This window comes from Tursiops truncatus, chromosome 16, assembly GCF_011762595.2.
Source record: "Tursiops truncatus isolate mTurTru1 chromosome 16, mTurTru1.mat.Y, whole genome shotgun sequence".
Classification (NCBI taxonomy): Eukaryota; Metazoa; Chordata; class Mammalia; order Artiodactyla; family Delphinidae; genus Tursiops; species Tursiops truncatus.
Genome location: NC_047049.1, coordinates 26,885,977 through 26,898,871, shown reverse-complemented (window position 1 = coordinate 26,898,871; position 12,895 = coordinate 26,885,977). Strand labels below are relative to the sequence as shown.

The following is a 12,895-nucleotide window of genomic DNA, read 5'->3' as shown; positions in this document are numbered from 1 at the left end:
ACTCCTTGTCCCCCAGGCTAAGCAGAATCTCTCTCTCTCTCTCTCCCCGCCCCCCTCTATCATATTTTAACTACATGCAGAGATTACAGTTTAGTGGCTAAAGCTAAAAGGTTGTATACATTCAGGACTAGGGCAATCACTTGGTTTGAGATTCACTGCTGGAAACAAAAAAGAAAATTGGTCTGTTGAGATAAATATAGGCAAGAAAAAGAACCAGATGGGCACATTGAGAGAGACATGATTTTTCCAATTCCTGAGCCCCAGTGTGCTTCCTGCATTTCCTTTCTGTGATATTCTGAATTCCTACAATACCTACAATGTCTTAGGCTTTCTTGGGTCTAAGTGACAGAAACCCACCCAGGCTAACTTAGGCAAAAAGGGTAGTTATCATAAGGATAGGTGTCTCCTGGAACCCAGGGACAGGGGCACCCCTGACCCCAGGAGGGCCTGGAAGCCAGGCAGCCTTCTCTCTCCCGGTTCCATGGTCTCCAGCATCTTACTTGAGACCCACTTCCTTCAATTCTGCATGTGCACGAGGGTGAGCATGGCTGCTCCACAGCCCCTGAGTGTACACATTCAAGTGGTCACAGAGATGACCTGATCACCCTCTGGCCTTTGTCCAAATGAGGAGAAAGGCTCTGGCGGGCCCAGTCTGGGTCAGTCTCCACCTCTGCTCTGATCAGCCATGTCTGGTAGAGTGGGGGTCGCATTGTACCCCGGTTTCTGCAGCCCACCTCCGGGGAAGGCTCAAAGAGGAGTCCTCTGTGGCTGTGTTATATCAAGCTGCTTTGGGTGGGTTTCCACTCACTGCCATCAAACAGAGTTGACGAAAACAGCGACCGATAGCCTTGGGGGCCAGTTTGCCCCTCACCTCTCCCTATCAGGATGTGTGGCTCAGGGGCGTGACCAGCTGGATCGAAGGGCCCGTTCTTCCTAAATGAGTGCAGAGAACATTCTTCCTCAATCAGTCTCATGTGAACAACCAGCATTCATGGTGGTGGCAGTTGACTGTCCCTTCCTCCCCCACCCACAACCACCCCTGAGGAGAACTGGCCAGATGTTTCCCACCTGGACCCATCATGCATCCTGTGTAGGGTGACTAAGAATCCTACAGACATTCCATAGGCAGGCTCCTACCTGGCAGGTACATGACAGTTGTTCAGGAAGGACAAGTACCAATGTTTTACCATCTCTGGACAATCCTGGAACCATACAGACTTAGCACTGAATGGAGAATTCTGGAAGTTGAACATGATTCTACAGATTTCACTAGGGCTGCAGGGGCTGAGGCAGGTCAGCCTGAATCTTGGGCACCTCTCCCAACCCTGCACTGAGGACTCTAAAAGTATCAGTTCCACCCGGAGGCCAGAGGTTTCTTTCCTGAGCACCTCATCTGCTTGGTGAAGCCCCTGGAGTATGTCTTTAACGTCTCCCTCTTCCATGATTATTTGGCAACAGGAAGCCCTGGATCTAGGGTAGGATGGGGGCTGCCTGATGGAGCACAGGCCGAATGAAGGCTCAAAGTGGGAAGGGCAGCAGGATGTTTCCCATTCAAGGCTGTTCGTATAAAATGAAAATATGACTGGCTTGCATCAAAGCAGAAGCACATAATTACAGCCTAATATGATTGAAAGGGATAATTCAGAATTTAGAATAAAATATAAAGAAATGCAAACATTCAGTTGTGTCTAGATTCCCTCACTCATCCAGTATTGTCCTGTTCCCCATCACTTTCTAATCTAACTCTAATTTTATCCTTCAACTTGAGTAGAATACACTTTCCTAAATCATTCAGAGCATATCTTGGCTTGTTCAAGGCCCAGCCTCCTGTTTGCCTCCAGGCCCCCATGGGCAGCTTCCATTTAGCTTTTAGGATTCATGCTGGCAGGAGACATGTGACTGCCTCAGTGCTTCCACTGGCAGAGGATGTGTTCCAACAGGACACCTCGTGAGTAATAAAAGCATCAGAGCAACAGCCTAAGTGGCACAGGGAGGAATGCACTGGAGAGGGGGTGGGGGAGATGCTGCGGTACAAACATGTCATTAACGACTAAAACGATGACAAACCACCAGGAAGGAAACGATAGGGACTTGGGGAAAGAAGAAAGGGAAGGTTAGGCGAGGCAGGACCTCGGCCAGGTGATGGGGTTTAACACCATCAGTGATGAGTCATGTTGATTACATGTCCCCAGATGTGATGTGATATGAGGAGGAGGGCACTTCACCTCTGTGGTCTTCTTCCCAAAATCCATAGCCCCAGTTTAACCATGAGAAAACCACCAGGCAAACCCAAATTGAGAGACAGTCTACAAAATCCTTGACCAGTACTCCTGCAAACTGTTAGGGGCATTAAAAAACCAAGGAAATCATGAGCAGCTGTCACAGACAAGAAGAGACTAAGAAGACGTGACGGCTAAATGTAATGAGGTATCCTGGATGGAATCCTGGAACAGAAAAAGGACATTAGTGGAAAATCTAGTGAAATCAAATAACGTGGAGTTTAGTTAAGTAGTAACACACCAATATTGTTGGCTTAGTTGGGATGAATACACTGTGGTAACGTAAGACGCTAACAACAGGGGTGCTGGGTGAGGGGTACATGGGAACTCTGTACTACCTTTGCAACTTTTCTGTACAGTGTTGGTTTGGTTTGGTTTGGTTTGGTTTTTTAAGGTAATGCGGGGATTGTGGGGGTGGGGGTGGGGAGGGCAGGAGGACCTGGCTTTCTGGTTGGAAGGAGAGGGAAGTTGTGAAAGGAAGAAGTCCTAAGGAATCTGAAGTAGGACCAGAGAGGCTGCGGGTCTTGAATGAAACAGGCATCCCTGCCCCAGCAGCCCTGAGGAAGCGGCTTCCTACAAATAAGGTTAGCACGGTTTCCCTTACCTGTGGATGGCAGAGAGAGATCTAGAACTGAACTCGTCCAACTCCAACAGGCACACGAATCACTCAGGGAAATCCAGGTGATGCTTGATGCTGTTGGTCCCAGGACCACACTTTGAGTTGCAAGAGGCTGGAGAGACGGACGTCACTGCTCGCCTGGGAGGAGCGAAAGAGATGCTGAAAGGGAAGCTGCAACCTGAAGGCACGATTCCCAACCTCCGCAGGGCCTGAGTAGAGGGGCGGGCTCGCGCGGTGGCCGGAGCAGAGCAGGAACAGAGCGCAGACTCTGCAGAGTCAGGAAGCAGGTCCAGTTCTGATCGCCTGCAAACTGCCACACTGGGCGGTGCCTTCGTCCTCAGCCTCGCGTCCCCATCTGCACAAAGGGCATCCTAACTCCCGGTGCCTGTGTCTCTAGATTGTTCTGGGGATTGAATGTGAGGGTCTCGGCACACAGAGCAAGTCCTTGTTGAAATAACTGAGGCCCTCCAAAACAGCTTCAGATGACTTACAAAGATTGTGTTTCCCTGTTTTTTTTTTTGTACCCTCATGAAGCTACTTTTGCTTTATGTATTGAATCATTCAGTCATTCAACAGATATACATCGAAAGCCCACCATCCAAAGAATTTGCTGTCTGAAATCTCCAGTCTCGTGGAATACAGATTTAGAGGTTAGAGCTGAAGAAAAGGGAAAGGCCGGCTGGATCTCACCTCTACTTGCCAAGTCCCCCTTTGTCTTTCTCCATCTGCTATGCTCCCTCCCTCTGACCTCCCTCCCTGGCTGGGTCCACAGAAGAGAGAAAACTGCACCCATGGGCCACCTCCAGGGACCCTCCTGCTGGTGAAGGTGTGCCCTTCCCCCCCAGCCGCCCTTCTCCCTGGCGTTTACCTCCCCTTTCTCTGGCTGTAGGGCTTTGGCCGAAACCTCAGCCACGTCCTGACCACTGTCCTCTCAGGGGCCAGGGCTATGGAATTCCTGCTCATCCTCAAATTTAATGTATACAAACACATTTATATGCACAGTCACAGGAGTTTCAAAATCAAATCAAGGTGGTTTCCTCACAGCAGATACAAGGAAAAGAGAAAGAAATCGAGGCTGTTGACTTCTGCTGTGTCACAGACACTTTAGGAATCTGATAACAGCATATAATGCGTCACCACCCAGAAAAACACACTTAAGCACAGCTGCAGGGGTTTCTAGGCACTGCGTTAAGAATGCCAGGTCTAGAGGCTCCTGTAAGCTTAGGGATACAGGGAGAACACAGCCAGACAACAGGCTAAGGTGGTGGGTATGATGAAAGCCCCTAGTTTTCAGTGTCATCACACGGTCTCTATGCCCTCAAGTCCCCAACTCCATCGGTGGTCACCCTCAGCCACACTTCACACCATCCCACAGGTCAGGGTGAAGACTTGCCCTGCGGTGCATCCTGTCAGCTGCTTCTCCTGGGACCTTCAGGAATCTCAGTGCATTGTCCCATTGGTGTGGAAACCCTGGGCCACTTCTTTCTGGCCTGTGGCTGATTCCACTCTCACTGCCCTCCAGCATTATTCTTGGTCTTCCTCCTCTTGGGCTCAGGCTAGCACAAAAAAATAATGCACCTTTTTTCCCAGCACAGAAGTCCACAGACCTTTACTCAGAGCCCAAAGAGATTAGAAGGAAATAAACAAGAAGATACAAATGCATAAAAATAGTCCATCATCCCCAGGACATCTCCTTGACTCCAGACCTTGGCCACAAGCTGGTGGCCCTGGGTCTTGGTTTCTGCCCTCCCATCTCCTTATCACTGTCTCAAGGACTTTCCTTCTTTGCTTGCAGGATCTTAGCTCCCCAACCAGGGACTGAACCCAGGCCCCAGGCAGTGAAAGTGCTGAGTCCTAACCACTGGACCACCAGGGAATTCCATCAAGAACCTTCCTTCCTAAATGATCCCTTCACTGCTTTTTTCCTCAGGCTCCCTCTCACGCATCGCTCTATCACTGTCTTCCTCAGGCGCTGTATATGAGGAAGATGTGGCTGCCCCCAGGAACAGAGAAGAAAATGCTAGTTTTTCTACCAATATCCATGATCCTGGTCTTTCTTCAGCACACCGAGTTTTATAGCGGGCGCATGGTCACACAGCTGAAGATTATACTTCCCAACATCCTTGCAGCTAAGGTGAGTCTGTGCAACTGAATTCTGACTGATGGCTATGAAGAGGTCAGCTGTAGGCCACTTTTAAGTTATGAACTTAAAAGAAATGGGTATGTGCTCCTCTTATTCTTTCCTTCTTCCCACTGACTGGGAGGCAGACATGATGGCAGGAGCTAGAGCAGCCAATTTGAGCCCTCTCATGGGAGCCACCATGGGCCTCAAACAGTGACTGATACACAGTAGGTGCTCAATAAAGAATTTTTGGAGGGACTTCACTCATTTACTCTTCACAAAAACCCTATGAGGTAGAATTACTGTGTCATTAACTATTATCATCCCAACTTTACAGATGAGGAACCTGAGGCACAGAGAGGTTGAGTAACTTCTGTAAGGTCACAAAGGGTAGGATTTGAACCTGGTTCCAGAGTCTGCTCTTAATTGTGATAGCATATAGACTTACATGAGGGAGAATAAACATCTGTCACATTTAGCCTCAGTATTTGGGGGCCTCTTTGTTATAGCAGCTTAGATATCCCTTAATATACCCTCTGTGACATCCCAGAGGTGACTGTGGGTCTCCCCATTGCCTAAGGCCCAAGAATGAGCCCCTTGAAGGCCAGTTGCCAAGGAGGCAGACTTCTAGGAGGCAGCTGAGGGCGGCTCTCTAGGGGCTGAAGACTCCAAATTGAGTCCCTTCCTTTTCACTCCAGGCTCCATACTATTAAAAATCAGCAAAGTCCCCATCCTGCTTGGGTCAGCAGCTCCTGAAGCACCCACACGTGCTCACTAACCCTCCCTTTCCTCCAGCTTATCACCTCAAAGACATGGGCACACTCACACTGCACCCCAATGAGGACACAACCCCTGAACCCTCCCCAAAGGGTAATGTTTGGTCTGTTATTTAAATCAACCAACATTTCAACAGTTTTGCAGTTTACAGTTTACAAGGTACCACCACAGAATCTAAGCATGGAAAGATATCCAGGATCTATTATTAAGTGAAAAAAAAAGTAAGTTTCAGAACAATATGCATGTTCTTTTCTTATTTCTACATACACATGCACACATCTATATGTCTGTGAAAATGCAACCCCCTCTCTGGAAATAGTGGCTACTCATGACCATTCTGGAATAGAGCAGGTCTGACTGTCACCCCCATTTTACAGATGAAGAAACTGGCTTTAGACAGGTCAAGGCCCAGACCATAAGGCTAGCATGGGTGAGACCCCTGTCCCGCACCTCAAAGCCCTGCTGTTTCCAATAGACCTGCCTCCTGTCTTTCTAGGTCAATGTCTAGGTTATTGTCCCCACAGTTCACCCAGCTCACTACTCCCTACCCCAACCCCAGCGTCTGCCCTAGAACGAAACCAGAGACAGGCGGTCTCGGGGGGAGCTTTTCTGGCAGGGCCTCACTGCCTTCTTATGACCAATAACACTAGATAGTCTCGGGCAGTGGATCTCACCCAGTGACAAAGGAATCCCAATTGCCTGGAGAACATGATAAAAATGTACTAGCCAGCACCCCCCGAACCAAACTCCTGATCCAGGCTCAGCCTCCTGTGGGGTTTTTTTATAACAAGTTCTCCCCCACCCCTGGCAGGTAAACTTAACCCGCAGCCACTTTGTTAATATTGGAAAGTGACGTTAGGTAAGCCCCTTCATGTGAAGGGTAAGGCCATGGCTGTTTTCCCCTTTGTTTTCCCACAGAGATCAGTTACATTTCTTTGGTGGGAGAGGTGGGCTGGGAAGAAAATGTGGGAACAATGTGGAAACCTTGGGGCACTGCAAGAGAGATGGCCTCACGTGCCCACATGGAGGAGAAATCTCTGAAGGAGGGTCCCCCTGAACTTATTAACATCTTACATCTAGCGCTGAAGTTCTTGAATAATAGCCGGCATTTGTACTGAAATGTGCCTTTTACAAAGCTCTTTTGGGGAACATTAGGCTCACCCGGCCCTCAGTGCAGCCCTCTGAGGCAGGGATTACTGTCCCTAACTCACAGATGGAGAAACTGAGGCTTAGAGAGATGAAGTGACTTAAAGTCCCACAGCTAGGAAGTTACAGGCTTAAACCCAGGATGTCTGATCCCTAATGACAGACATGATTTCCTCAGCTGTAAGCCATTGTGTGTATGTGGGGGGGCGGGTATGGGAAGCTGGGGATTCTGTTCTTCTCACAGACTAGTGCGCATAAGAATCCAGGAAGGGGGCTCCCACACCACAGGGAAGATTCTCAGGCCTGGTTCCCAGGGATTCCATTTCAGTGGCTCTGGAGTACAGCCCTGAAATCTGCATTTTCTCAAGCTCAGATTGGCATACAGTTGGGCACATCAGCCACGTCTCCCCTGCTGCCTTCTCCCAGACCTATGGAGAAGGGGACACGAGGTGTCCTGGCTCAAAGTGTGGTGACTCTAAGGCCTCCCAGATGTCCACACTGGAGAGAGGAGGAAGCACCGTGCCCCCTCATGGGAAACTACTGAAGACCCCAAGAGAGAAAGGATAGGAATGGAAAAGGGCAGAAGCCCCACCACCACTTTCCCCATCTAAGGCCTGGGTTTAAGGAGTCTCATCTTCCTGGACTACTTAGAGTAACTGGAAGTTTCCAATAGTTGTGGCTTACTTTGATCTGTGTCCAGATGAGCAGGAGGGGCCTGGATCAGAGCTCTGGGAGACCTATACACAATCACAGAGCATCACCTCAAATGAAAGGTTGTCACCAGATCTCATTACAGGGGGACCTTCGAAGTCCTGTACCCCTCCTTCCGTCACACACACACACACACACACACAGTGCCCCCCTCTCTTCTCTAAGGACAGTGCCAAAATCAAGGGCAAAGACCTAGAGTGACCTTTACGGACTGCCTCATCCCACAGCTGACCAAGGTTCCTGCCCACTCTGACCTTGCTTCACCTAGTTGTCCAGGGCTAGAGAATGCCCTGCAGTGGCGTGGGAGCAGATCCTGGGAGTGGGGCTCTGGTGAGAGTAGCTGTGCCAGGGTCAGGGGCTCAGGGTCAACAGGAGATGGTGGCAGCCTGGGTCAGCAGGAGGAAGTACTTTGTATTGGGGGAGTCAGTGTGTGTCAAGCATGAGAGGGACCTCGTGGGGTTCTCTGCCAGGGAATGGCTGGCTGTCACCTGGAAACTCAGGGATCTTGGCTCTTGTAGAAGTGCCAGACAGCACTGTCACCACCTCTCACCACTTTTTAGATAGTCTCTGAATGGACTGACCTGTTGGCACTCACCCTTCCCCTGACATTTCCATCTGTAGATTTTACTACCTAGAAAATACAGCCTGTCCTGTCAGGCTTGACAATCATACTGTGGAGGAAGAAATTTATAACTTGCCAGACACCGTATCAGTTGGGCAGGGAGGCAGCTGGCCCAGCAGCAGAAGGGAAAGAGCACAGAACTAGCGGTAATGGTGGAACTCAGTAGCACTGAGTCATTTCTTCCCTGTGCAAACCCATAAAGACCAGAGAAGCCTCTTCTTCCCGTTTGGGTAAGGGACCTCCTCCCTGAAGGCAGAGGGATGGCTAAGATGACCACCGGCAGATCAGATCAGGATCAGAGAAAAACAGATCCTGCTTTTTGCCTGAGTTTTGCAGCCCCTCAGAGCGGCAGCCTGCAGCAGTGCCGAACTATGGACAGCAGAGGGAGCTCTTGCCCAACCTTTCCCGCGCGGAGGAGGTTGCAAGGACCTGAGCTTTGCGAGCCGAAGGGTTCTGGTAATTTGCTTCCGAAGTCTGCGTGACTGCAGAGCGGCGCATGGCTGGAGTAGGAATAGGGATGACTAGAGGCTCATAACTTCGCTTTTAGGCACTCACCCAGAAGTAGTGGCCTCTTGCGATGCCCCAAGGAGTACCCTTTTTATGCCCCGCGCCAGCAGAGACATGGGCTTGCGCCTTTCTCAGCCGCACTCCATATCCGATCCCTGAAAGAGCGTCCCCTGCATCTGAGGGTTCCAAGGAGGTGCCCCCCCGACCCCCCACCACCAGCTGCACCCCTGCTCTTCCTTGCTGTGGCCCTCTCCTAATGTCTCAGTGCCAGAAAGTGGAGGTGTAGCGTGCTCACGTAAGGGCTTGTGGTGTGACAGTGGGACTACGTCCGGGTGGGCTTTGGGGTTCCAGGTGGGTTGGGGGGAAAGAGGTGGCTGAAAGGTGCATGCAGCTGTTGAGCACCTCCACAAATGCCGCTAGGTGGCGCTCGAAGCCCGCATCTCAGAGAAGCGCAGGTTTTTGAAGACCCTGGCTGGCTCAAGTGCAGGGGATTTGGCTTGAAGACTTAGGGAGGGATGCAGGAAGGAGCCAGCTGAGTCCACTGCAACAGGGGGACGGACTTGGTATTTGGGAGCTATGGATCAGCCATGGTTTCCAGGAGGCTTGGAAAGGGCGAGGAGAAGAGCGGGGCCGAAGGCATGGCACATATTGCGAGGGATAAAGGATGAATCCCCCAGACCTTCCCCAGGAGCTGGAGAGGGGTTGGAGGATCCTCCATCTTTTAATCTGTCGTCGGATTAAAACCTATAAAACCTCCGGATTTATAGGTTTTGTTCTGAGGCCACTGGGAGAAGAATTCGGGGTCTCAGAATCCAAATTCGGCCTGGGAATTTAAAAATGCAAGATAATTCCCGCGTCTGTCCATCTGTCTGTTTTCCTCCCAGGATTTGTGGGTCTGTGTATCACCTCCTGCTCTGGGCCTTCCATACTCCACCCCGTGCAACCGGAAGGCGGGGGGGGGGGGGGGGCGGGGGGGCGGGGGAGAAATCTCCGGATCTTTGGCTTCTCTTTCTTTGCTCTTCCTTCAGATAGCCTCAACGGCTTCCGCTGACTCTGGGAAATGTGCCCCAAGCTTTGAAGAATGGCCCTCACCCCCCTCAGAGTCCAGGACAGAAGGGGAAGGGGCTCTAAATGCATCTGACTCTGCCACATTCCCTGGGTCAGAATTTCTCTCCAGGACACCCTGGAGTCAGGTGCCCTTCCTCTGCTTGAGGCCTTCCCTGAACTGATCCATCGGGCCCCAGTTTAGCTTCTCGCCAAGGCCTGCAAATTACTGAGACTGTGATGCGCCAAACTTGTGGGATCCTCCCTCGGCACCATCCCCGTATTCGGAGGCTTGACCCAGAGGTCTCATTCCCTCCCAGCTCTCACCCTCCGCGTTCAATCCGGAGCCCGACTGGAGGGAAGGGAAGACCTGAAGAGGCCGAGGGCACCTGCTGCCAGCTGCGCAAGCGTTAATCCCACCCAGCCGTCCAGAGATCGAGATCCGATGAGGGGCGATAGAAACTGTCACGCGCTGGCAGCCTCACGAAGTGCGGAACGCGGTCTGGCCTGGCGGACTGGAACTCCTAGGTGAGACCCAGACCCGCCGGCTTCCTCCCCTAAAGTAGCGGGTGGCGGGGAGAGGTTGCGTTCTCGTTATGCGGACATAGAAATGTGGGTTCAGAGACTGAAGGGAGCCGGGACTGGGACCCGGAGAGGTGGTGCTTCCCCTGCGGTCCACACTTACCCGCCTTGCTCCAGAGGCCTTAACAACGTCCCCAGAGGTTGCCAACCTCCTGGAATGGGGTAGGTGGGCTTGAAAGGACGCTGAATCTCCCTTTGGGCCTGCAGAGTCCCCTCAACAATCGGGCCCTAGCTCCCTGTCCCTAGCAGTGCCAGCGCGGCGGGAGCTCCAAGGTCAGCGCGCTGGGACACGGGTGGCCTGGGGCAAAATGAATCCAGGGTTCTGGGAGAAATTGGGAGAAGTGGAGGTTTGAATGACCGCCGCCCCAAGGTGCCCGTTTTCCAAGCTTCGGCACCACATGCTGCCAGGTCTCGGTGGGGGCGGGGGGGCGGATAGAGCCCGCCCCTGAGAGTCCCCTCCCCCTCCCCGAGGCCGGAGGTATTACTGCTGCTTGATCAGACCTCATTTCCTGCGAAAATGGAGACATATCCAGGGTCCTTAATAAAGTGAATGACGAGGCTTCGGCTGTAATTGGGCTTCCGGTTGGTGGCTATTTCCTTAAACTGACAGTGGAAACAATGTAAAGCCACAGCGCCCAAATATAATTATATGATTATCAGAAAGAGGTGCAGGATGGATTTGCCCAGACCCGGAGGCGATCACCTGAGAAATGGGCACAAACGCTTACCCAGACCAAGGGACCCAGGAACCCCGGACCTCCACACCGACCCCACATCCAAGCGGGCGCCTCAGCAAGCTTTGGCTTCTCCTCCCATCCCGAGCCCCGCTCTGCCGCTGCCATAGGGAAACGCAGGGCCTTTATACGCTGGGGCGTGGGTGGGTCTTCTGCTTCTGAGAGGAGGAGGGTCCTCCAGTGCCGGGGGTGGGGGGCGGCCTGGCTGAGAGTCCCCGGACCGGTGCCCCGGACCGCGTACGCCGGCTGCATATTTCTATGCATAATCCGATTTTCTCCATGACTATTTAGTTAAACTCTTTTAACAACAGCTACATAATTAGAATTTGGATTCCCATTAATTTTCCCTGGGCCTCGAACCATTTGCAGCTCACAGTGGTAATTAATGCGATACATCACTAACTTTACCCAGCGCCGGCCAGCCGGGCTCAGATCGCTCGGCCCGCGCCTGGCACCCCTGTGCGGGTCCCTGACACTGGACCCGGCTTTCCGAGTGGGGGCCGTTTTCCTCCCTCCAAAGCCAAATGCCTCGGCTCGCGCAACCAAAGCCTTCTTTCCAGGAAATTTCACAATTAAAAATATTTATCGGGAGCAGATTTACGTTTCTGGGTTTCCAGTCTCGGGGCGTCTGGGTAGGCTATTAAGAGTAATTAGCATCTTTTGCGCGTGCAGATTTACTTCGCTCATTGCCACATCACTCATCCCTAAAAGCCAGCGCAGGCGAAAACAGGCGCCGCCGCCAAAGCCGCTGCGAGAGCTACCGCCCCCGTCTGGGTCTGACTAGGGCTCCCCCGGCCCTGAGCCCCCGTACGCTGCCCGCTCCTAGTTAATCTGGCCAAACTGCTTGCTCCAGGCCCAGAAGGCTGCGCGCCAAGCGAAAAGGTTCCCACCCTGGAGACGACTGACGCAAGGTCGACCTCAGGCGGCGGGGGAGAAGGCCCAAGCCAGGCTCTCCCCGCTGCCTGAGCCCACGGTCTGGACCCGAGGCTTCGCGACAGTGCACTTGTGTGCGCGAGCGAGTAGGCGTGTCTGTATATGCAAGATCTCGTGCGCGCAAGTGCACGTGCATGTGGTTGTTAGTGCGCGTTCCTGAAAATGCACGAGGCGCGCGTGGAAAACGAGCGCCTCAGCCCCCACATTCAACAATCCCTTCCCAGGACCGCAGCTCAAATGCCAGTCCTAGGCCACTCAGCTAGGGCACTGAGGTTCAGAGGGAAACTCGGACCCCTACCTTGCCTTGATTTCCTTTCTACAGAGCCGGCCCCAGCCAGCCTGAGGGCCTGGAACGCGCAGCGCAGGGCGAGAGGGAAACTGGGAGGCCTGACGCCCGCTCACGTCCGAGCGCAGGTTGCCTGGTGCTGGTGAGAGGCCGCCAGAGAGAGGGCAGGCGGAGCAGGGAGTCACTGAACAGCGGCTGGCAGGACCGCTGGGGGCGGCCGGAGAGGTTGGGACCAGGTGGGAATGGGGTGGGGGTGGGGGTGGGGGTGGAGGGGATGGGAATGGGGGGCGGGCCAAGGTGCAGAGTGGTGGTGGGAGAACCAGGGCCAGCAAGCGCCGCGGTGGCTCCCGAGCTCCCGGCCGAGGCACCCACTCCGGGTTGGTTATTAACGCGCTGGGAAGTCCTCGAGCCGCCCAACTTTCTTCTCTTTAATGAGCCTAGAAGAAGAGGCTGCCCTGAAGGGGTTTGTTCATTAAAGATGTAGCTGGAGGAATATTGTCTCATTAATTATCTGGTTTTAATTACACTCCTAC

General features: G+C 52.6%; 1 long non-coding RNA gene across 3 annotated transcripts in view; it reads left to right on the top strand.

Moving 5' to 3' along the window:
• LOC109550663 (uncharacterized) overlaps positions 1–12,895 on the top strand; it is a 78,260-nt gene that overhangs the window by 42,171 nt on the left and 23,194 nt on the right. The window contains exons 4-5 of one of the 3 annotated variants that reach the window (XR_012326929.1): positions 4,868–5,032; positions 10,148–10,355. This is a non-coding gene — a long non-coding RNA (uncharacterized lncRNA). Of the gene's footprint in view, positions 1–4,867; positions 5,033–9,811; positions 12,598–12,895 lie in introns of those variants that run through there. The other 2 variants (XR_002177249.3, XR_002177250.3) reach the window with 2 other exon arrangements.